At 36.7% G+C, this 21,866-nt stretch overlaps 1 protein-coding gene and 1 long non-coding RNA gene across 4 annotated transcripts in view; one reads left to right on the forward strand and one right to left on the reverse strand.

Annotated features, from left to right (window-relative positions):
• Positions 1 to 21,866, reverse strand: part of LOC120419349 (hemicentin-1-like) — a 134,236-nt gene that overhangs the window by 105,337 nt on the left and 7,033 nt on the right. The gene's annotated exons all lie outside the window — the stretch shown is intronic.
• Positions 1,046 to 3,094, forward strand: LOC120419352 (uncharacterized). Of its 2 annotated transcripts, XR_005605701.2 has the most exons (4): positions 1,046 to 1,476; positions 2,175 to 2,437; positions 2,501 to 2,872; positions 2,936 to 3,094. It is a non-coding gene; the product is annotated as an uncharacterized LOC120419352 (long non-coding RNA). The 2 variants fall into 2 exon arrangements; XR_005605700.2 differs by having other exon boundaries at positions 2,175 to 2,872.

Raw genomic sequence — 21,866 nt, forward strand, 5'->3', positions numbered from 1 at the left:
AGCAAATTCTTAACCGGGTTCCAACCTAACAACGCCAATTTGGGATCCGCAACAAGCGCCGCTTACGTCAAAAAGTAGAAAATAGTCCCCACCGAAATTTTTTGTTTCCAGCTGGCACGGAGTTCCGAAATCTTCAGATGATGCTGGCCAGGTGCGTTACGCAGCTTCGCAACTGCACTCCGGATTGCTGGATCCCGGTGCTGTGAATAAAGGAAATTTAAGTGTTGATTGTACGGATAGATCGATCGGCACCACGTTCATTAAAAGCAAGAGGAGACTGAGTACTTTGATGGAGATTGGACAAAATTTATTTAATAAACATGGAATTACCTGCTGGCTGCGTCACTCTTCCTCCGCGAAACGAACCTGTCACCAACAAAACAGCTGTCGACGCTAAAACTTCTAGCTGCGTCGCGATTTTCAACTCGCAAAAACACATTCAATTCGCGAAAACTCTAACCAAAACAAAACACACGGTTTGTTTTTCCGACGCTCAGTTTTTTTCTCCGTCAACTAAAATCACCTTCGCGGCGCAGTGATGCTCCAATCGAAACGGAATTTTCCTCGGAATTGCCCGTAAGCAGACTCGGGAATCACCAAGGCAAACGCGGATCACCAAAAACAAAAAGTTTTCTTCTTATTTCCAGCGACTTCACGCACAAAAACACGAAAGCACTCGCGACTACCACCCACCGCAACTGTTCGCAACGAAACAAACAATCAAAACAAAAGCGCAATCTCAGCGCCTGCTGCGACGGCTGCGACCGACCGACCGCTCAATGTTTTGACAGGGGAGGGAGCGTCCACAAATGACGCATGCGCTTTTAGTTTATACAAAAAATTAAGATTTATTTTTTTTTCCCGATCTGTTTTAAATTCAATATCGTTTAATTTGTACAACTCTTAAACCTGATAAAAAGGTTAGTTAAACTTATCGTAACCAAATAAAATTATAATTACAACTAAATCTCGCGCATTCCAATACACGTTTAAAGAATAAGTTAATAAGATGATGATCCCATTGTTTAAATTGTCTGAATCGGAAGTTATCAAAACCGCAGAATAAGTTCTCTAGTTTTGCTCGTTATTTGCATAATATGTTTGTTTATCATAATTATTTTTGCTAGAATGTTAGGTACGTCATTTGCGACAGAACCTACTGGTCGATTTGAAGCTGAATGAATCGATTAAATCGATCAGTGCAATATCGCATGCAAGTAAAGTGCATTGTAAGTTGCATGCCACCAAGGTGGCGTTCTTTTATTACGTGACGCGGGAACAGGAACAAAGTTTGGTCATCAAACAATAATAACAACAAAAGACGGACAGTCGGCAACTGCAGTGCAAGTTTTCGGTCGTTGTTATTCATGCTCAAGTTGAATGAAATCGAAACGATGGAATAATGCTGCAACGGGGACGGAAAGAGCGGAACTTTTTGTCCAGGAGCTGCGCTTGCTGCCGAGCCACTTGACGATGGTGCGCCCCTGGGTGCAGAATAGTTGTCCGCAAAGCGGCCTCAATTTAGAACTGTCAAAGCGGAACCAAAATACTGTTCGCAAAATAATATCAAGAAGTGGCAAGTATTGTGATCGATCTATAATTTATTTTTTCAGGAATAAAAAAAAGTCGTTGGCGTCGAGCTATTAAGTTATTCGAAGTTGGCCTGAATCGTTGCTAAAATTTCAAAATCGCTATGTCTCACGCAAAACCAATGTTTATGACGCTTTTTGAAATGTTAGCGACGAATTATCAATAACTATGAATGGTACCAGCCAAATAATATTGGATAATCTTACTCCGATATTATCACTGCACATCAAAGAGACATTATCTCAGAACATCCATTCGGTTGCTCTTCTGATTCACGAAATTCCACCTACTCTGACACAATTTTTCATCACGTGGAAAACAAAAAAGGCCTCTTTTGGCCGCCCATCGTTTAGTACACGAAGAAAAAAGTGGGTTGCGGTTAATTTTCCATCGAAAACATCAAAATCATCAGATCTGAAATGTTTCAAAACAATTCACTTCAGCAGCAAAAAATATGTCACGCTTGAGCTTGAACAAAGCCTTCTACTTTGTTTATGTTTACAGCTGTAGTGTTGTTGTATTAGTGGCGAGCAGTGAGGAGCTTTCGAAAATCACGTTACGCATTCTGTCTTTTCAGCACCCAGGTGCGCCCTGCAGGAGATGATCGAGTACCGTGAGCAGCCAGCACCGCACCAAATGTGATGCTGATAAATGTCTGATCAGGATGCCGGAACAAGTAGTTAAACACGACCGGAAGATTGTTAAAAACTGCCCTTTTTGAAGATGGTGCTGCCGTACCTGGTCCCGGAAAGAGGAAAATAGTTCTAGAAGGAGCGTGTACGGTTGGTGCCAGTTTTGGACTACACGAGCCTCCTTCACTAGAGATTTAAAAAAAATCGTGCAGCAGGTGAGTTTCAACAATGTTTAATAAAGATTTTATTTAATTTTTAACTATGATTTGTTTTTACAGATATTTTACAGGTTAAACGCTGAACTTTAGAGCGTAACTGGACCGGCCAAGTCATTCTGCTGATTTGTAACGAACCTACGCTGGCAGTTCCGGATTAAGTTTGGTATTGAACGAATCGTTCTGTATCGGACTGTGCAACCAGGAGTTGGCGCAAGAGCTGGCGCTTAACGAACATGGCCGAGGGACGGATTAAGCGCGCCACAAATCTGCTTTTCGTTCGGGATCAGTCAATTCCGCATTCCGCGCCAACCTTACAATTTTAGTCGTGCAAGCTCGGGCTGTCCACGGCACTCTCGATCGTCGGCTTTAACCCAGTGACTAACGCACGAGACACCAGCACGGCCACTGAACACGTTGGAGACGTTTGGTTCGGTAGGTGTTATTCCTCCACGTGATGCTCCAGAAATGTTCATGACAAAATATCGCTTCTTTCAGGATGATTCCAAGGTGGCGTTGATGTGGGCCTAAGTCAACAGTGCCTGTTTCGGAAGTGGGACAGCGTTTCTCGCGTGACCCGCTTTACTTTCCATAAGTCACCGCCGACAATAGCAACTGCGAGGGCTCGTTGGAAAATACTACCCGTACCGGAAGTTACCACCGCTTCCTTTTTGCTAGTAAAAGGACGATCTTTGCTTGACGAAAGTCACCTAGCGTCATCACGAAGTAATCGTCGTAAAAACGGCGACCGGCCCAGCGGCCTTCGTTAATCACTTCCGTCAGAATAAATCGATTGCTGCAGCTGATTATTCAAAAGTTTAGGACTCAATAAAGCTGGAACATTTATTAAAGTGAAATATGTAAAGTAAAACCTTAAAAATGTAATAAATGTCATAAAATTTAACCATTTACTATTTTAAAGCTGAACAAACAGCTTTGGGCATAAGACAATTAACTACGTCGAATAAAATCTTAAACGATTATTTTTTTTAGCCTAAAAAATCTAAATAACATAGAGAAAACATTTTTTATTTAAACAACATCAACAAAAATCAAACAGATTTTGATAAATGCCAATTGTTTTTATGCCATTTAATAGTTACAATAAACAAAAAGTGATATTTTTCTGTTACCTCATGCTCGGGTCGGGTATGAAAAACATAACTTAAACTGTTATTATCGTCTTATTCCTCATTTTCAATGGAATAGCAAACCAATAACAGTTCCTGTTATTATACAATAAAATGTAAAAAAATAACTGAAACCGTTATTATGATCTTATTACATATTTCCAATGGAATATCAAACCAATAACAGTTCCTGTTATTATGGAATCAAATGGTAAAACATAACGTAAACTGTTATTATTATCTTATTCCACATTTCCAATTGAATATCATCCCGATAACATTGTTTGTTAAAATAACAGAAACTGTTATTATTTTTTCTTCCAAAATTTATTTGCAAGAATATTCAATAACAGTTTTTGTTATTTTAACAAAATCTGTTATTGAAATGACATGAATTTTGTTATTACCGTCTGCCCGGGTAGTTATCGCCGCAGTTGTGAATCGCATTTTCAGTGTTTTTCTTTTAATTATTTCATTTAGGATAAACTACGTCGATACTTTTTCGGTAATGTTTGGACCCCATTCGGCAATGCTATTTTTTTAAACTGAACAATTTGAAACTTGAATTAAAAATCACATTCCTGCCACATATGTTCCAGAAACACTACAGAGATTAGCGCTTTATGAATGGTTAACGAAAATTTAACTTTTGAGGAAAAACTGCAACCTCCTAAGGGTAGATCCAGAATCGTTTTTGACATCAAATGAGCAATAACTTATTGGAATGGAGATTTCGTGCTTTAAATTTCAAGAGGGCACATATGTATATAAACATATATATGTTTATTATTGTGTTTTTTTAAATGCTAGGCTTAATTCAGGTTTAATTTGTATTGTTTTTGCCTTTAAAATGAATTGTTAAAATGCAACGCTTTCCCATCAACCCAAAAGCACCCACTTTCAACGTGTTCCCCCCCGTTAGTCACCGGGCACCGGGTGGAAAAATGGTGAACCATAAACAACAGCAGAAATACTGCTCCAGCACACCGAGCAGAACAAACTGTGAAAACATTCCAAATTTTTGCGTGAATTTATGCTGTCAGTACGCGCTGGCTGTGGTGGCTCTGGCGCTGAAGAACCAACATTTACTTTTTTTTGCCAGGGATCCTAAAAAACAGGCTTATATCCAACGGAATTTGTGTGCGTTATCTATGAGTTTGAGTAAAATTGGTACCGTAATCTGGGGTGAATCGGGACTACAGTCTGAATAGGGACAGCAGTTTTTAGAGCACTTAAAGCTTTTAAATTTGAAAATTGATGTACACATTTTGTTGGCCTAAGTCTGTTCTAACCGAAACCATCATGAAAAATCAAAATATTGTGCTCCAACATGGTTAAAACTGCTGTCCCAATTTGCCCCATGTGTCCCAATTGACCCCAGTTTACGGTAGAGCTTAAAAGCTGGCATGCATGCACTTTTAATGGTTCGTTGCGTTGTTTGAATAGTAAACTCGATCGAAAATTTACGAGTTTTTTGAAGCCTCGATTTTATAATCATCTTTTTGCTTTTGTAACATGTTACAGTTATCCGAAAAAATCCATTTAAAATACATACCCATATTATTATTTTTTTGTTTTGGTTATTTCTCAACTTGCTTCTTTGCGCGGATAAAAGTTGAATTTTAAAACTAAACAAAATGTTACAAAAAGAGAGTGAAAATTTTCAAACCCACTCATCAGAATTTGGGTCCAACCACCTATTAGACAAAGTTGCTTTCAAAATAGATTAACACGCATCACGAAGTGGAAACAGCAAAAGCCGACCCCACCCCCTCTTTTGTGGGGTTGGTTTGGGGGTGGGTGGGCGTTTCCCTCAGCTGATATGGCTGGGCGGAAAACAAAAACCAAACAGCCTCTAGCGCAAAACAGCTGCAGCTGAAGTGATGACAGATTAGATTTTAATGAATTGCCTCCACGTGAGAAGAAAAGCACCGTGTTGGGAAGAAAATGTTCTTGCAGAGATTTGCGGCTTGTGCAGCAGCTTGAGCTTCAAGGTTTAGCGATATTTTTTTTATATTGAACAATTTATTGTTATATGAAACCATTGAACAAATTACAAAAGTTACAAAAGTTTATTATGAAGACGCTATTCAAACTTTATAAACAATTTGTTTCTAACGCCAGATTAATCAGACACGATTAGGAAACTGCCTCATTTTGGCCGTAACGATTGCCAACGAAGTATGCAATATTTCCATCGGAAAAGTTTTGCTCCATTTTTGCTTCAAAGGGACTCAATTTTCCTTGTTCCTCGCCCCTTGAAAGGCACGCAAAAAGAAGAGGGAGAGTTTATTTTTATGCATCCATTTTTTTAAGCTTTTTTTTTTCTTCTGCGTCTCATTTGAGGCACCGATTGGGCTTCACGTTCCAGAGTAACGTGACCGGTTGTTGGCCGCCAAAAGTACCCTGTCTGAAAGGCCTGAACTTGCCGAAGGAAATTAGTTTCCGTCCTTTCCTTCACGAGAATTTCTCAAGAGAAGTTTGACTTTCAAAATTATTTTTTAACAGAAAAGTATTTTATTCCAAAAGATATTCGGATTAAACTTTGTCCATGTGGAATTTTCGAAAATCTGAATCTTGAGAGGGGATTTTCTAATCGAATTGGTGTCTTTGGAAAAGTTTAGGGATATGATCATGACTGAGCGGATCCAGCCACGCAGTCTAGTGGTAATGCTTCCACCTCGTAATCGATAGATCGGGGTTCAAATCCCGGCTCGTCTAGATTCGATTGCCTGTTAAAGGAAAGACAATGTATATCATCACAAGCTGGACCTTACCACATCTTAGAGAAGGCAGATCACCTCATTTAGAATGTTAAAATACTCACTAAAACATGTTGACAGTAGTTGAGTAAAAATTGTTACTTCATCCACTCTGTAAATGCTATTCAAGAGTGTTTCCCTCCGGAGAACAGTTAAAGATTTATTTTTTGGTAAAAAAATATCCTATTTTATTATTAATTTTTTTGTTTTTTTTTTTACTTCCGTTGGAGTTTAGGATGCATGTACCGGTTAAGTGCATTTTTGGAAAGAAATAATTTTTGTTAAAAATCAAAAATATTGTCAAATTTAATTTTATGAGTCAATTTCGGGAGGCGGAACAGCACGCACGCCTTGCAGGATTATTCGTGTTTCGAGCGTAATTTTTTCAGTGATTGGTGTTCTTTTTGTGCTTAAGTTAAGATTACATTAATTGTTTTGTGATTTTAAAAGCCCTTCCTATATCACCCGTTGATCAGAAGGTACGGCGTCGAGTAAATTGTGCAGTTATTTTTCAAATAATGTGTTAAATTTTCACGATGAAAAACTCGTTTCTATAGAATCGTTTATCGAAAGACACGCTGACATTAAGGATAGATATTTTATTTTTCATAAGTCCTTCTTTTATCGTTGATTGGAAGGCACGCCGCCAGTTTAGTTCGTTTAAGTATTGTTTTAATTTCATTACAATCGGTTACGTGGTGTCCTGTTTCTTTTCGTTTATATTCTTTGATCGTAATAATTAGTTCCAACTGGCAGTTTTAGTATTAACTCATCAAACTATCGATTTTATGAAGAGTAAAGCATCTTTTATTTACTATTTTTGAAATTTGCTCGCGTTATCAACAGTACAAATATACTGATAAGTCCAGCCCATAGCACTACTGCTCGGCTGGCACGCGTTCGATTAAAAAACTTTTTAAAAAAATCAATTATTTAGCTTTCCGCAGCCAGCTGCCTAAGATTTAAAATTTTCAACCGATAAACAAAATGCTCATGGTCACATCACTGCCACTCGTGAATCCTGACCTCATACCCATCTACTAACCCCCTCAAAACAAATGTGATACTATGTCGGAGAAGCAGTCGATTGGGCGGTCTCACTTCCCCGTGACTCTACCAGTGGTCGTGGCCGGCGCCGGTATTGATCAGCATTATAAAGGCCTTTGAGAAGTTGCGAAGCGAGGAAAGATGGCTTCCACTCATCTTCCACAGCTCGTAAATGTAACTGAATGTGGGCACCTATGCTTATGCTTATGCTTAATATTTTCAAAAAAACGAAGTTGACTTTATAGCTGTCGGCCACCATTGCTAGTACCAACCACTAGTATCTTCCTTTTTAACTGCAAGGACTTCGCCGCCCTGGGCTCCTATGTGTATGAAAGTATGGCATGGAGCGACGGCGCCGAATACCCATATTTTTTAATATTTTCAAACTTAATTTAATAAATCAATTTCAAATTCAAAATAAAGTTTGCAATCGAGAATGACTTGGCAATTTATAAGATAAAGTGCAACTTTTTCAAGACCGTCAAAGTTGTTTTTTTGAAAAGTGGGGATTTTCTCAGTGTCATCTATTTATCCCTCATTTTTCAATTCACGATATCTCAAGAACTATTGATTTGATTTTCAATAAAATGATATTTTCTGGTCTTTTCAAATAAAATTATTTAATTTTTTTTGAATTAAGGTTACTGCAGGCTTTTAAAATCTTCGCAATGACTAAAAAAAAATTAAGTAATTTTAAATAAAAATAGCAAAAATTTTGCAAAATTTAATTTGTATAACATTAAAAATCAAACCAAGTTGGAAATTAAGGACTCATTTCTCACAAAATATCAACTTTAAAAGGCGTACAAATAATTGTACGAAATTTTATACGTTCTTTAAAAATATGTTGCACAGATGATTTCTTATCATAAAGTGCAAAAAAACTGAATATGTTCAAAAAAAATCTATCAATGTCTATAGCTGGAAATCAGTGCTTTTAATAAAACAAAAAAAATTGAGTCATTTTCGATTGAAAGTTTGATTTTTCATCAAAACATGATATTTGAAAATTTTTCAACATTCGCATGGAAAAAATATTTTTAAATGAGTTATATATCAGTAAAGTTGTCTAGCAATCATTAGTTTTAAAAATCCAATACTTAAATATACATGAAAAAATTAAATTGAAAAAAACAGAATTATAAATACTTCTAAACAAGTCAAAACATTCTGAACATGATTATTAACGCAGGAAAATGCACTTCAATTTATTTTCGTTGATAAGTTTAAAAAGTTAAAAAGGAAATAAAACTTATAAGAATGAGAATTGTTATTGCAAGCCACCAATTCAACATTTGAATGGTATATAGATTGTAAAATGCATTTCAAACCAGTGCAGTTGTTTTGCAATCATTAGTTTAAAACATGTTTGAAAGCGATTTTTTTTTTGTCAGTTAAAAGCTGAAATAAAACGTGTAGGCAGTGTTGCAAATGAGTGATAGAAAAGCTATCAATTGATTATCTCTGCACCAAAAACAGCCGAGAGTATAGCAGCCGTCTCTATAGCTTGTGAGATCTCTTCTTGTGTTTTGTGATTCCCAGCGATGTCATTCTCTCTCTCTATCACTCCTCCCCTTTTCTTCGACAATGCATTCTCACCGCAGAGTCTCTCAATCTCTCCGAAAACTGCAATGAGAGAACGCGAGATAGCGATTAGGAGCCGACCACGCATGACGTCCCGTTAAACTGCGTTTGCAAAATTGGTTTTGCGCCGGCTTTTGTGGTGAAACGCTGTTGCGGTAGGATGATCGTTGAAGCGGGAATGAGAGAGAAAGGGAAAATGTCAATCGCGAGTGTGTAAACACAAAAACGTGTTCGGCTATGTTCGGCGCTGAAAGTTTCAATAAGGAGAGAAAAGCAGTTGTATTTGAGGCATGAATATTCAGGCGGTATAATTGTAGTTTCTGAGAGCTGATATTTTGATATTTTAACAACCCTGCGTGTAGGTAGCTGAAATAAAACATTTTCTTTATTTAAAACATGTTGAAGCAGTAGACTATAGGAAAGAACTGTAAAATAGTGTAAAACATGAGTCGAATAAAGACTGCTTTTCCTAAGAACAGATTTAAAACACGAAATGTTTCTCTATTTACCTATTGAAACATAAACGTCAAATCATGCTTTAATAGTTATAAAAGTGAACAGTGTTTAAATCAATCTAATGATGAAGCGCTAAAGTTGACACTTATAATGTTAATTTAAATGTAATTATTTAAAAAAAAATCAATGCAGATATTTTTTTTTTAAACTGTGAAATTTCAACTTCTGCCCTTATGTGTAATATAGTCCTGATTTGCATGAAATCTGTTGATATTTTTACATTCATTAAACAAATTAAACCTAAAAAATTGTCAACCTTCCAAAATCAAAATTATTTGCTGGTTGAAATTAATTATACAAAGTATTCCATTCGACAGAGAATTGCTCTCCTTTTTCTGTTGGAAAGCTTAAAGTAACAAACTCAGCAACGCTAGTGACGTGGCCGGTGACGGGGCGGTACCCTTAAGATGGCGTGAGATGGCGCTGTTCGGTGCTCCACAAGATAATAAGTTGAAGTGAGGCGAACCAGGGGGAGGACCCAAAAAAAAACCAACGTGTCGGTCGACGAGAAAACGACCAGCAACGTGAAAAACGTAAGAATTAAAGTAAATTTTACCCCCGGGGTGATAACCGTTTGCGCCGAACGTCCTGGGGGTGGAATTTTGCGCGAGCCTTTTTCGAGCCTAATTTAGTGTTATACAGAGGCGCGTGGGAGGTTTTTTTCCGTGACAAAAGTATAAAGCCTCCGGAAAAATAGCCCAGAACGGGTCGGCGTTTCGTCGTCGAGCGTCGTTTAAAATAATTATAGATCCAGAACTAATGAGCTCTGCCCTGATGCTAACTGGTGGTTATTGGAGCTACTTCTGCAGAGATCTCCGAGGGGTCATCTAGTTGCTTCTTAAAAGATTGTTTTAACGGGGCAGAAACGGAGAGTGAGCGTTGTGTTTATTTTCAAACGATTTGCTGCAGGCAATTTCACAGGAAGTTAAGTGAGTCTTCTTCAGCACTCTGCTACAGAACTGGGAGGGCGTCGCAATGACGGGGTCTGAAAGTTACAGCATGGTGATTTTCTTCCGAGGTTAACACCGGCTGGGTAGAATGCTAATTTCATTGGCAGTATTTACTGGGGGAGTTGAGTTTAGGGGGGAGTTGTGATTTTTCAAGCTAGAAAAAAAAACTTGTTATTTTGCCAAAGGTTTGATGATTCTACATTGATTTTCTCATTTAAAAAAAAGCAAAAAAAAAAAAAACATTATCTTCTTCTGAACAAACACTGAACAATTAATTTGGCAGGCGTTTCAAAATGGTTACGCTGTCCCAGCGATGGAATAATCATCATCAAAAGAAAATCATTGGACGTTCATCAAGAGAAAAAATCCGAAGGGAGCAGGCTCTCCTCACTCGCGCACGAAAGATCGGTATCTTGATTATTCCGTGGATCATCTTTTTCACTACTACACTTGCAAGTGTATCGTCACACGTCGAAAAATGGCCTGTCACATTTTGTAGATGGCCAATGTGTGTAAACAAAGTGGAATAAATATTATTAAGGGGTGCTGACAAGGAAATTCACAAAAAATCATCCGCAGATTGATTTCTTAGAGAATTTCGGGAGCGATTTTCTTTTGCGTGAATTGCCTCCTCTCTCTTTCGCGGGTGAAGAAAGTTCGCTAGCGAAATTGATTCTTTTGCGATTATTCCATCCCTGCGCTGTCCGCTTTGTACGCGGATGATCGTGTGTTCGAACCCCAAGTAACATTTTTTCCCAGGAGTTCTACAAGAGCGCTTCAAGATAGCTACAGAATAGCAGTTTGGACCGCGGTAGGATAAAACTCTCTTCAAGTACTCTTCCAAACTCCTGAAGATGTTTTGAAGAGAATTTTATCCTACCGCGGTCCAAACTGCTATGCTGTAGCTATCTTGATGAGCTCTTGTAGAACTCCTGAAAAAAATGTTACTTGGGACCCCATCTGTCTTGGTTGTTGTTAGGCCGTTAAGTCATTCCAGGTGTGGGAGTCGTCTCCCTGCTATGAAGACAAACAACACACCAAACCAAGTCTGCTCCGGTGGAATCGCTGGTGGCGGTTGTTCTCGCAATCCAAAGGTCGTCAGTTCGAACCCTTAGGTGAAAGGTTCGAGGTTCGAGGTTCGAGCAGAAACTTGCGGTCTCACATTTTTTTTATATAAACACCATCATCCCGGTACGATAATCGAACTCACGACCTCTGGATTGGACATCCAGTACGCCGCTAGTCGAAACCCATCCCCTACAGGTCAGGATTCCCAGTGAGCAGATTTTCTCTTTGAAGGGATCTGACTTTGCCAAGCCAGACAGGAATCGAACCCATCACCTTTCACTTACAAGGCGAAACCCGTTACCTCACGTCCACGGAAGCTCGGCAATCGAGCAGAAACTTGCATTAGAGACCACAAAAGTCCTGGTGATAAAAGTAAATTTTAAAGGCAGAACGAAGTTTGTCGGGTAAGGCTTGTTTTACAAAAATCTTTTCAAAGTCTATTCTCGACTGACGAGAATGCCCTGTTGTCAGTGCACTTTCGTGGCTGCCAGTTCATGTTAATGGAAAAAAAGGATTAAAATAACAAAAAACAGTGTTTCCAGAGGAAGTCTCCTGGCATCACTGGCATCCTTTTACACGCGCTGCTGGTGGTGTTGGTGGCCGACCATTGTTCTTTATTTGCCTTTGCTTCTCGCTCGTTTTTCGTCAGCCGTCGACGGGAATGGGCCAGCCTTCGATGAGTATCGCTAAACGACAAGTGACTCAGGGCTAGTGCGTCCATCCCGGGAATTAACGGGACAAAATTCCCGGCACTTTTCCAAAGCCGGGAATTCTCGAATCCTGGGGATTTTTAAATTTTGTCCCGCAAATTTCCGAAATTGAAAAAAAAAACATTATTGTCTGGAAATTCAGATTTGGTTGTGGAAATAGACGAACAGTTCAATACTTATTAGTCGATACGAATTTTAAAGCATTAAAATTAGTATTCGGCATATATCAGCATTCATTTGGCTTTTTAAGGGAAAATTGTTAAAAAAAATCGTGTACAGTATATATGGGTGCGGGACATTTCTTCGAATGTCGTTTCGCCGAATGGACATTTCGCCGAAGGTCGTTTCGCCGAATGGGTCGTTTCGCCGAATGGACATTTCGCCGAATGGACATTTCACCGAATGGACATTTCGCCGAATTAAAAAAAAGAGAGAAAACAAAAAAGGAAAAAATAAAAAGAAAAAGAAATGGATAAAAAAAAAGTACTAAAAACGGGTTTGAGAATACTTCTGTGAGTTTTTGCATTCTTTCAAACATGAATCGTTCTTTGTTTTAGCTTTTGGTAATTTTTTTGTTTTTTATTTTTTTGTTTGCCTTTAATTTTAATCTTTTGCCTTTCTTACTAAAGAAAGGTATAGGTTTTACTTTAAAGCTGGACGTCATTTCCATCTTCGTAATTATGTCGATTCAGCATGAATTTTAATCGGAAAAATCGTCAAAAAATCACACTGCATCGATTTTCGACGCCAAGTCGACAAGTTGTCAAGTTGAGCTTCGAATACTGGCGCGAGAATGCTGGCGCATCTATTTTGTGGCTCGACTTATACTCGTTTTGTAATAGCTTGTCTACCGATGTTTCCTACAACATGTAAGATATCGTAGCTTTTCGGTTTCTTTTGCCCTGTCCGTTTTTGCATAACTGTCCAATGTTTATGCAAAAACTTTTGTGACATAGGACGTTCATCCGGCTACAATCATTTTGTTTCCCGTGTGCTCCTAAAATCGCCTAAAAGTAGACTTCATTTTTTCGTGATTTCGTAAGTTTATTTAACAGGGTTCATTGGATTCCAATAGGAGCTTTCTAAGCTTTTTATCGTTTATATCGCTTTCAAAGTTTTCAATGCTGGCGACGCCAATGGCTTTCTACCTAAGGTACTCGCGATTGAGTGTGTAGTGGTGCGGTTTTTAAAAAATAGCTATCTCTGACTCTGTCACTTTCGTAGAAGCTGAATGGCTAGCTTCCCTGCACCGTCCGGCACACGCGGTTCACTTGTACCTCGGTTTTGCTTGGCTTGGTACCAGCCTCGAAACGACGCGCCACACTTTCGGCAAATGCGCGCTGTCAAATCCCATACTGCGCGTTTTGTTTGTATTGATCTTCTTCTTCGAATTGCATGGCATTGTTGCCGAGTATGTTTTTTATTGCACCAAAAGTGCAAAAAATCGCTGGCAACAGTGTCTGCCGCACATTCTGAAATGCCGCGCGGCGTGTACCTTTGAAAGAAACGGACAATACCAACACACAAAAGGGCTCGTACCGAAGCAAAAAAACCAAAACCGCGGTGTGCGTTGTCACTGGCGCATGGGAAGCTTGCTATAATCGCGTTTGTCATAAACGCTTGTTTGATTACAAACTTACAAACATATTGTACGATTGAAAATATTTTTTTGGGTGAAAATTTCGTTTTTTATTTCTTTTGGAAATCATATCATTTATAATACATTGCTTTCATCATAAGACTTTCTTTTGTGCTGACGTTATAAATAAACAAAGTCTATGTTATGAATTGAAAAAGTTCTACCATCGTTATATTCTTTAGTAAGAAAGGCTCTTTCTCACCCCAGGTGGGATTAAATCGGGTTTTTTTTTCAAATTCGGCAAAATGTCCATTCGGCGAAACGACCTATTCGGCAAAACGACCTTCGGCGAAACGTACCAGATTCCAGATTTTATTGATTCCGTTTAAAACAGGAACATAACAAAACAATAAGTACCGCGATTTCCAAATTTATTATTCAAAAAGCTCCTGTACCTATTTAGACCGTAGTCCCGATTTTCTCCAGTTAGCGGTAGTGACTTAAAGGTTATTTGTTAAATAAGTTTTTTATAAGACATGAAATTCTAAATTTTTCTTAATTTTTACACTGACTGGTATCATTTTATTTGTTGTCTTTTCTTTTTTTTCTAACATTTTCAATGATTTTTTTTTCTGGTCAAGTTTCTTGTCAAAAAATAAAAATAAAAAAATATATTTTTTAAATATCAATTTAATTTGAATCACATTGGATAAAAAATGTGTTTCAAATGTAAAAATCAAATGTAAAATCCAAAGTTCTTGTTTAGATTGATGTGTAGATTATCAACAATTTAAAGTATTGAGCTAACTCTATGATTTTAAGCTTAAAAAACTTAACAAATATAATTTAAATTTTCTAATATTTTGAAAACGTTGTGTGTTATTTAGTAAAGTACTTTATTTTCCGATGTCTTTCCAAAAATATGTTTTTCTTTTTAAAAAATAAAGTCATCAATTCCATCAGCGATATTAACAGTCTCAATTCCTCAAATGTTGTGCCCAACACAGTCAAATGCTTGGAATTCCCATATTGGGATTAAAATCTCTCAATCCTTGCACCATATATCTGGAGAAACATTTGAAAAGGGCGCATATGCATTTCGACAACTCGAAATAATTCGCAAACAATATAAACAAGGTAGGTGGCAATGTTCAAGCTCAAGCATGACTTAGTTCAAACGGTCAAAATGCTTATCTCGTGTCGCTCTAGAAATGTCAAGTGTCAACATTCCACCGATCCGATATTGCTCCCGCTAATGGAAGCTCTCTATCGCGTTAATCTTCATTCCATCAACAGACGTATCGGTGTTGCGAAAAAAAAACTGGAAATTCTTCAACCCAGACACTTACACAAACACCCACACGCCAACTTCTTTTTTTCTTTTTCTGTTTTTGAATGACAAATAATGATGATGGCGATCATTATCGTTATAAATTCTTTTGATGCCCCCTCCCAAATGATGGTGGTGAAATGTGTGATGAGATGAGGTGAACGTGTATGTGTGGGTTGTACGTGGGCAAAGGTGCTCAGAGATGCATAATCGTTAGGTGTTGAAAAGGAGCATGGGTAAGTAGTTGTGGTTATGCCTATCAAACTCAAGTGTATTCGAGATACATGTCAAAATCTGGAGTTTTTTTTGATTAGGTCCTATAAACATATGAAAGACAATAGTTTATTGGTCCTTTTCAAAAAAAAACTCTGGAAATAAAGAAATAAATATTTGACACTGTTTCAAAATACATTCGAAACCGACATTAAAAAAAAAATCATAAACTTTAAAGTATTGTTTGAGTCAAGATTGCACAACACTAGCGAATGTGATGGAGCAAAACATCAAGATGCAAAGAAGGAAACAACAAATAAAACAAAAGACCAAGTGAGAGCGCAAGGAAGAACGAATACAAAGAGGAAGTGACGCGACAAAGCTTTCATATCGAATGAGTGTGTTTGTGTGCGTTTGAAATTCTGAGGAGCTTCCACTCTGTGAGAAGGGGACCAACTCTGCTTTTATGACCAACTCCGTTGCTTTGTCTCGCACTTTTTGCCGACATTGGCTCATAAATTATGCATGTGAAGTACACGTTTCACGGCTCATCGCATCGGCATAGGGTTGATATTGTTCTGCCGTGAGCGAGGCGAGAAAATGAGTTTTTCCACGAGCTTTCAATGTGTTGGTGTGGGGCTTTGACTGTGGATCACTGTGTTACGGATTCTTGGGGAAAGCTTTTTGGTTGATTGCGTTCAACGCGCGCACTCTGGGCATTGTATGCTGTGAGCTGATGGAATCAACCTGGGGCAGGATTGGCCATCGTAAGCGGCACCACTAACTGGCCATGACGGTTGACAGGTGCCATGGGCTGGTTTCTAAGGTTAGAGAGCGGTGGTGGGAAAGAATCGCCGGGTTAATCGTTTCATTTCGATGGATTCGATGTTGTGATGTGCGATTTTTTGACACTTAAATCAAATAAAAACCATAAATTGATAAAATAAACTATATTCCACCAAAAACTTTAAATATTGATATTATCATAGTTCTCACACTGCAACTTTTGATAAAAGGGTTAGGAGAGGATAAATCCCAATATGACCAAGAGTACTTTACTCGTGGGTTTTTTTTCAAAAAAAAAGTACCTATACCGAGGCTCAAACCCAAGACCTTCATCATAGTGAACCGTGACTTTGTCGTATCGGCCCTCATGGTTCGGTGGGTAAGTGGCGGTCATTTGTCCAGCCACTCAATGGGATGATTTCAATGAACGAATGAACACGATTTGTTGTTGTAAGCGCATTTCTTTTTGAGAGGACCATACGCTCGGTCGGTAACTTTGGGTGTAGAATTAGCTCAATACTATTAATTGGTGATCTGATTTCAGATGCATAAATTTGCGCTTTACAAAGAATTCTTGATGAATTACTAGCGATTTTAAATGTTTTTTCAATAAATATTTTATTGAATATTTTGGCTAACATTATTTGTTTGCCCCTTATTTTTTCGGGATATTTTTAACCCTTTTGGCAACACTTTAGGAAAAAAAAAAACATTATTTTCATGAATTTATAGGTATTTTCAAACTTATACAATTTCTGAAAGATTCGAAACTTTACTACGATCTATAATCAACATTAAGAATAAAAAAATGTATTTTTAAAAGTGCGTCCATTCTGGGATTACCCGCGATGGATTCCCGAGAATTTTCCAAAGTGGTGAAAGTGATAAAAGTGGTATAATTCCAAAAAATGTTGTTGACTACTAAGTAAACGGATAGAACCCTTAACAATTGATTTTAGTTTGAACATAAATCAGCATCAATCTGGGTTTGGCGAAAAAGCCTGCCTCTTTAATGCTTTATTGTGTGTGTGTGTGTGTGTTTTTTTTTTAATATAATAGGTTTGGTAATATGGTGGTACCGCAAACCGGGGGGACATTGATAGGATTTTAATTATTGTTTTAAATATTATGAGCAATTCTCTACGAAATCGGTCCTTTTTCTTTAATTTTTAATTTTGTATTTTTTAATCCGACTGAAACTTTTTTGGTGCCTTCGGTATGCCCAAAGAAGCCACTTTGCATCAATAGTTTGTCCATATAATTTTCCATACAAATTTGGCAGCCGTCCATACAAAAATGATATATGAAAATTCTAAAATCTGTATCTTTTGAAGGAATTTTTTGATCGAATTGGTGTCTTCGGCAAAGTAGTAGTTAAGGATAAGGACTACACTGGAAAAATGTGATACACGGTAAAAAAATGGTGATTTTTAATTACGCTTTTTGTCACTAAAACATGATTTGCAAAAAAACTCTATTCTTATTTTTTTTCATTTTTCAATGCAAACTTTTCAAAAATTTCCAGAATGGGCAAAAAATCTTTGACCGAGTTATGAATTTTTAAATCAATACTTTTTTTTCAAAAAAAAAAAACGAAATATTGGTCGCAAAATTTTTCAATTTCTTTTTTCGATGTAAAATCAAATTTGCAATCAAAAAGTACTTTAGTGAAATTTTGATAAAGTGCACCGTTATCAAATTATAGCCATTTTCAGGTAACTTTTTTGAAAAAGGCAGCAGTTTTTAATTTTTTTAAATTAGTGCCCATGTTTGCCTACTCTTGAAAAAAATATTTTTGAAAAGCTGAGAAAATTCTCTATATTTTCCTTTTTGAACTTTATTGATACGACCTTAAGTTGCTGAGATATTGCCATGCAAAGATTTAACAGGAAAATTGATGTTTTCTTAGTCTCACCCAAACAACCCACCATTTTCTAATGTAGATATCTCAGCTAATATTGGTCAGATTCGTGAAATTTTCTGATCTTTTCGAAAAAAAAGATTTTCAATTTTTTAAAATCAAGACTAACTTTTCAAAAGGGCAAAACATTCAATATTGAGCCCTTTTAACATGTAAGTCTTGATTTAAGATTTTTGAAAATATTAAGAAATTAAAAAAATTTGCGACCAATACTTCGATTTTCTTGAACAAAAATCAGTATTGATTCAAAAATACATAACTCGGTCAAAGATTTTTTGCCCATCCTGGAAATTTTTAAAATGTTGGCATATGATGTCCCCTAAAACATATCAGAAAATGAAAAAAAATAGTGTTTTTTGCAAATCAAGTTTTAGAAACAAAAAGTGAAATTAAAAATCACCAAAAAAATTTTAACCGTGTATCACATTTTTCCAGTGTAGTCCTTATCCATACCTACAACTTTGCCGAAGACAATGTTTTCTTACCCCTCTACAACCCAACCCCGCCTTTAGACGGGCTTCGATTTAAAAAATCGCCAAAAATCCATTTTTCAACCAATTTTTGATCTTTAAAAAGCATTGGAAAGAAGAGCTCTTAAAATTTTAGAAAATTTATGGGTTGGAAGTTTTGCTTGTTTTATGTGACTTTGCCAATGTTTTTAACATGTAAAGTTTTTAGAGGTCAACTTTGGAAGTGTTTTTTTACTAAAATTTCTTATATTTTAAGTAAAAAGAAGTATGCAGTAATTTTTCTAGTGCCCCAGACTATGCCTCTACGCATTTATTTACAATTTAAATGGTAATGGTGCCATTTTATGGCAGAAAATGTGAAAAACATGAAAAAAAATCAAAAAGTTACCATAAAAACATGAAACAATTAGATAGGCAAAATGTAATGATAGGAAGTAGTAGAGTAGGCCAAATACTACTTAAAACAAACATAAACTAAACAAGATAAATGCAAATTAAAATACTAAAAATGAAACAACAAAAACATAAAACAAGAGAAGTAAAGTTTTTCTCAGAACAAAAGTTGCTCAAAATAACCTCCTGAACAGGGGAAAAATAAAAAATTTAAAAAAAAAATTTGGGCAGTAGAGGGTTAATTATGGTTTACTAACCTTTAAAACTTTTTCAAAAATTAGTGGAAACTACTTCTCGAGGTGCACTTCTCTGCCAAGTTCAGTGCAGTCCCAAACCATTTCGTTTGAATTTATTTCGAATTTTTCATTTTGGTAAAACATCTTAAACCTGTCAATGTCTTCCCGGCTCTGAATGACAACCCGGTTTCTTAGATACCCGTATCTAGGGCGAGGCAGGTCAAATATAATAAATTGTGACAGCAGTTTAAACCTTAGTTTTTGCACAATGTTTCTTTTTTTTTATTGAAATATAATTTGAAGAATATGAGTTTTGCCAAATTCTAAATTTATTTTTCAATTCCAAAGAGTGGATTTTGTTTTTCTTTTTAACGTTTCTTTTCAGACGCTAGCAACATTTATATTGAAGCTTTTTAAGTCATTTGAAATATATAAATTAAGCAAAAAAAATTTAAGAAACTTATTCAAATGGATTTACATTGGATATAGAATTGGGGTTGATTTAAAATTTGAGACACAGAAAAATACTTAATTTTCCAATTTGAAATGCTTTTGATGGTAATCAAGCAAACTTTAAATACTTAGCAAATGTACTGAACAACGAATTTAATGATCATTTTAAAAATATTTCGGGATTATTGAATCTTTTTTCCCGTTTTCCAGGAATTTCAAAGTCCGGGAAAAAGATACCCCCTTATTTTAAAATTGTTTGACAATAGCGTGTCTATAACGGTGTGTTAAACACTTTTTGATACCTTTAGTTTAAAAACAAAAAAATAATGATAAGACTTAAAATTGGATTTTTTTTGCACCATAACATAACAAAACACTTTAAAAGTGATTGAAATCCTCAACTCTACTTTTTTGTCAAAAGTTTGTCACGTTACGATGACTTTAATTGTCATGCTTGATGAAAAATTATTAAGCAAGCTTTAATTTAAAAATATTCCTTCACCTATGTTCAACTTTACCACCAACGTACTTTGCTCATCCAACTATTATTAATAACTTTCCTACGAAAACGCACAACTCGGCTGTAATTTCCCTCCACTCGAAGCCAAAAACTGCGCCAAGTTGGAAAAACTTTATCTTCCTCATTTTTACCTCATTTTTCAAGTGTCGAACTGCGGCAAAGAAAGTGTGCACCGCGAACTTTATTAATGTTTCGTCCAGCTGCTGTGTTTAAATTACGACGGGAGGTTGAGGATGAATGGCAATGGTTTTCTTCATTTCCCTGCAAGTGATCTCCCACCCTAGGAAAGGAGCAAAACTTCACAACCTAAAACTGTTGCAAAAGTTCTACAACTTTGTACATCTTTTCATTGACCCATCAAATGAATCCCAAAAGTTTCCTGCTGACCCAGCTTCCTTTTGCAAAGTTACGCAGAAAATTTTCTTCCTAATTAATTGTCCATTGAATCCCACTCGTTCAGCATTTATGTTTCCAGTCAGTTTAATTCCAAAGTTCTACTAAAAAAAAAAAACAGGAGCAGCTTCAAAAGGCTCAGTGTCCTCCACCGACGATGGGTGAGTTGTCCTGGCATTTTAGATTTCTGTTGGCTCTAATTGAGCGTGGGCATCACCGGATGGACCGTCGGACAAGTTGGAACCATTTCTCCGGGAAGGCCGCTTGTAAATCTGTCCTTTGAAGTGTAATCAGAACGGTCTGTCGAGCGTTAACAGCTTGGTAAGCAAATTAGCACCTGTCATTAGGTTTGCACTGACGCCCGGTGTTGATTTATTCAATCTTTGGTGGGTGTTTTGTTTGGATTAGTTGGTGGGTTTAGGTTGGAATATTTTTTTCTTGTAGGTAATTGCACCGCAAACGTTTTGATTTTTGAATCAACACTTTTGTTTGCGGGGTTATTTGCATGACTAGGGGAACAGCATCTAATTCTAGCGTGCCTCTAATGTTGCCATATCAGCACTTTGACATTCAATTACAAATTAAAACGTTTTTTGATAGTGTCTTGGTAAGTGTTTTGCTTTCCTCGGGTATTTCTTTAGGTAACACTTGACCCAACTTCCTCTACTAATACAAAGTGAAGATTTGGAAACCCTAGTTGTATTGTTAATGTGATTTTGGTTTAGTTGTCCGGTAGTTATTATGATTTGTAAATTCTTAAAAAATTGTTAGAAAAAACATATTTTGCAGACGTTTTTTAAAAATTGACTGATTTTTGAAAAACTCAATAGGGGAACTGTACCCTTTTTCAGCCTATTTCTATTATCGACCTATCAGCACTTTGATAATAAATTACAGCTTTCATGAAGTGTTTTTGACTGGTCCAAAGTAATAAATAGCTCAAATAAAAGTGAGCAAGCAACTCTCCATTGTTGATACATCTGAAAATGTTGATTTAATAGCGGAAAACGGTAAAAGTGATGAGAATTGGTCGAACGGCTCAGAGTGATTTAAGTGGGGAATATTTCCCCTACATGATAATTTGCCAGCTTTAACAAAAATGATATGCTACTAAGTGTCCAGATTTCGAATCATGACGTTAAGTCAATCCAGAGTTAATGCCGTCAGAAAATTATACCAGAAGTATATTTTTGAAAGAAATCAATGCAAATCTCACTTCAGCTTTTATAACTTCAGACAGGAGTTGTATTGTTAATGTGATTTTGGTTAACCACGGAGATTTTCTTGAAATAATTCGTTGGCGTTGAACTGTCAAAAATGGATCGCGGTAGATCGAAGTGGATACTTTTCTACCGCATTTTTTGGATG

This window comes from Culex pipiens, chromosome 3 (genome assembly GCF_016801865.2).
Source record: "Culex pipiens pallens isolate TS chromosome 3, TS_CPP_V2, whole genome shotgun sequence".
Taxonomy (NCBI): Eukaryota; Metazoa; Arthropoda; class Insecta; order Diptera; family Culicidae; genus Culex; species Culex pipiens.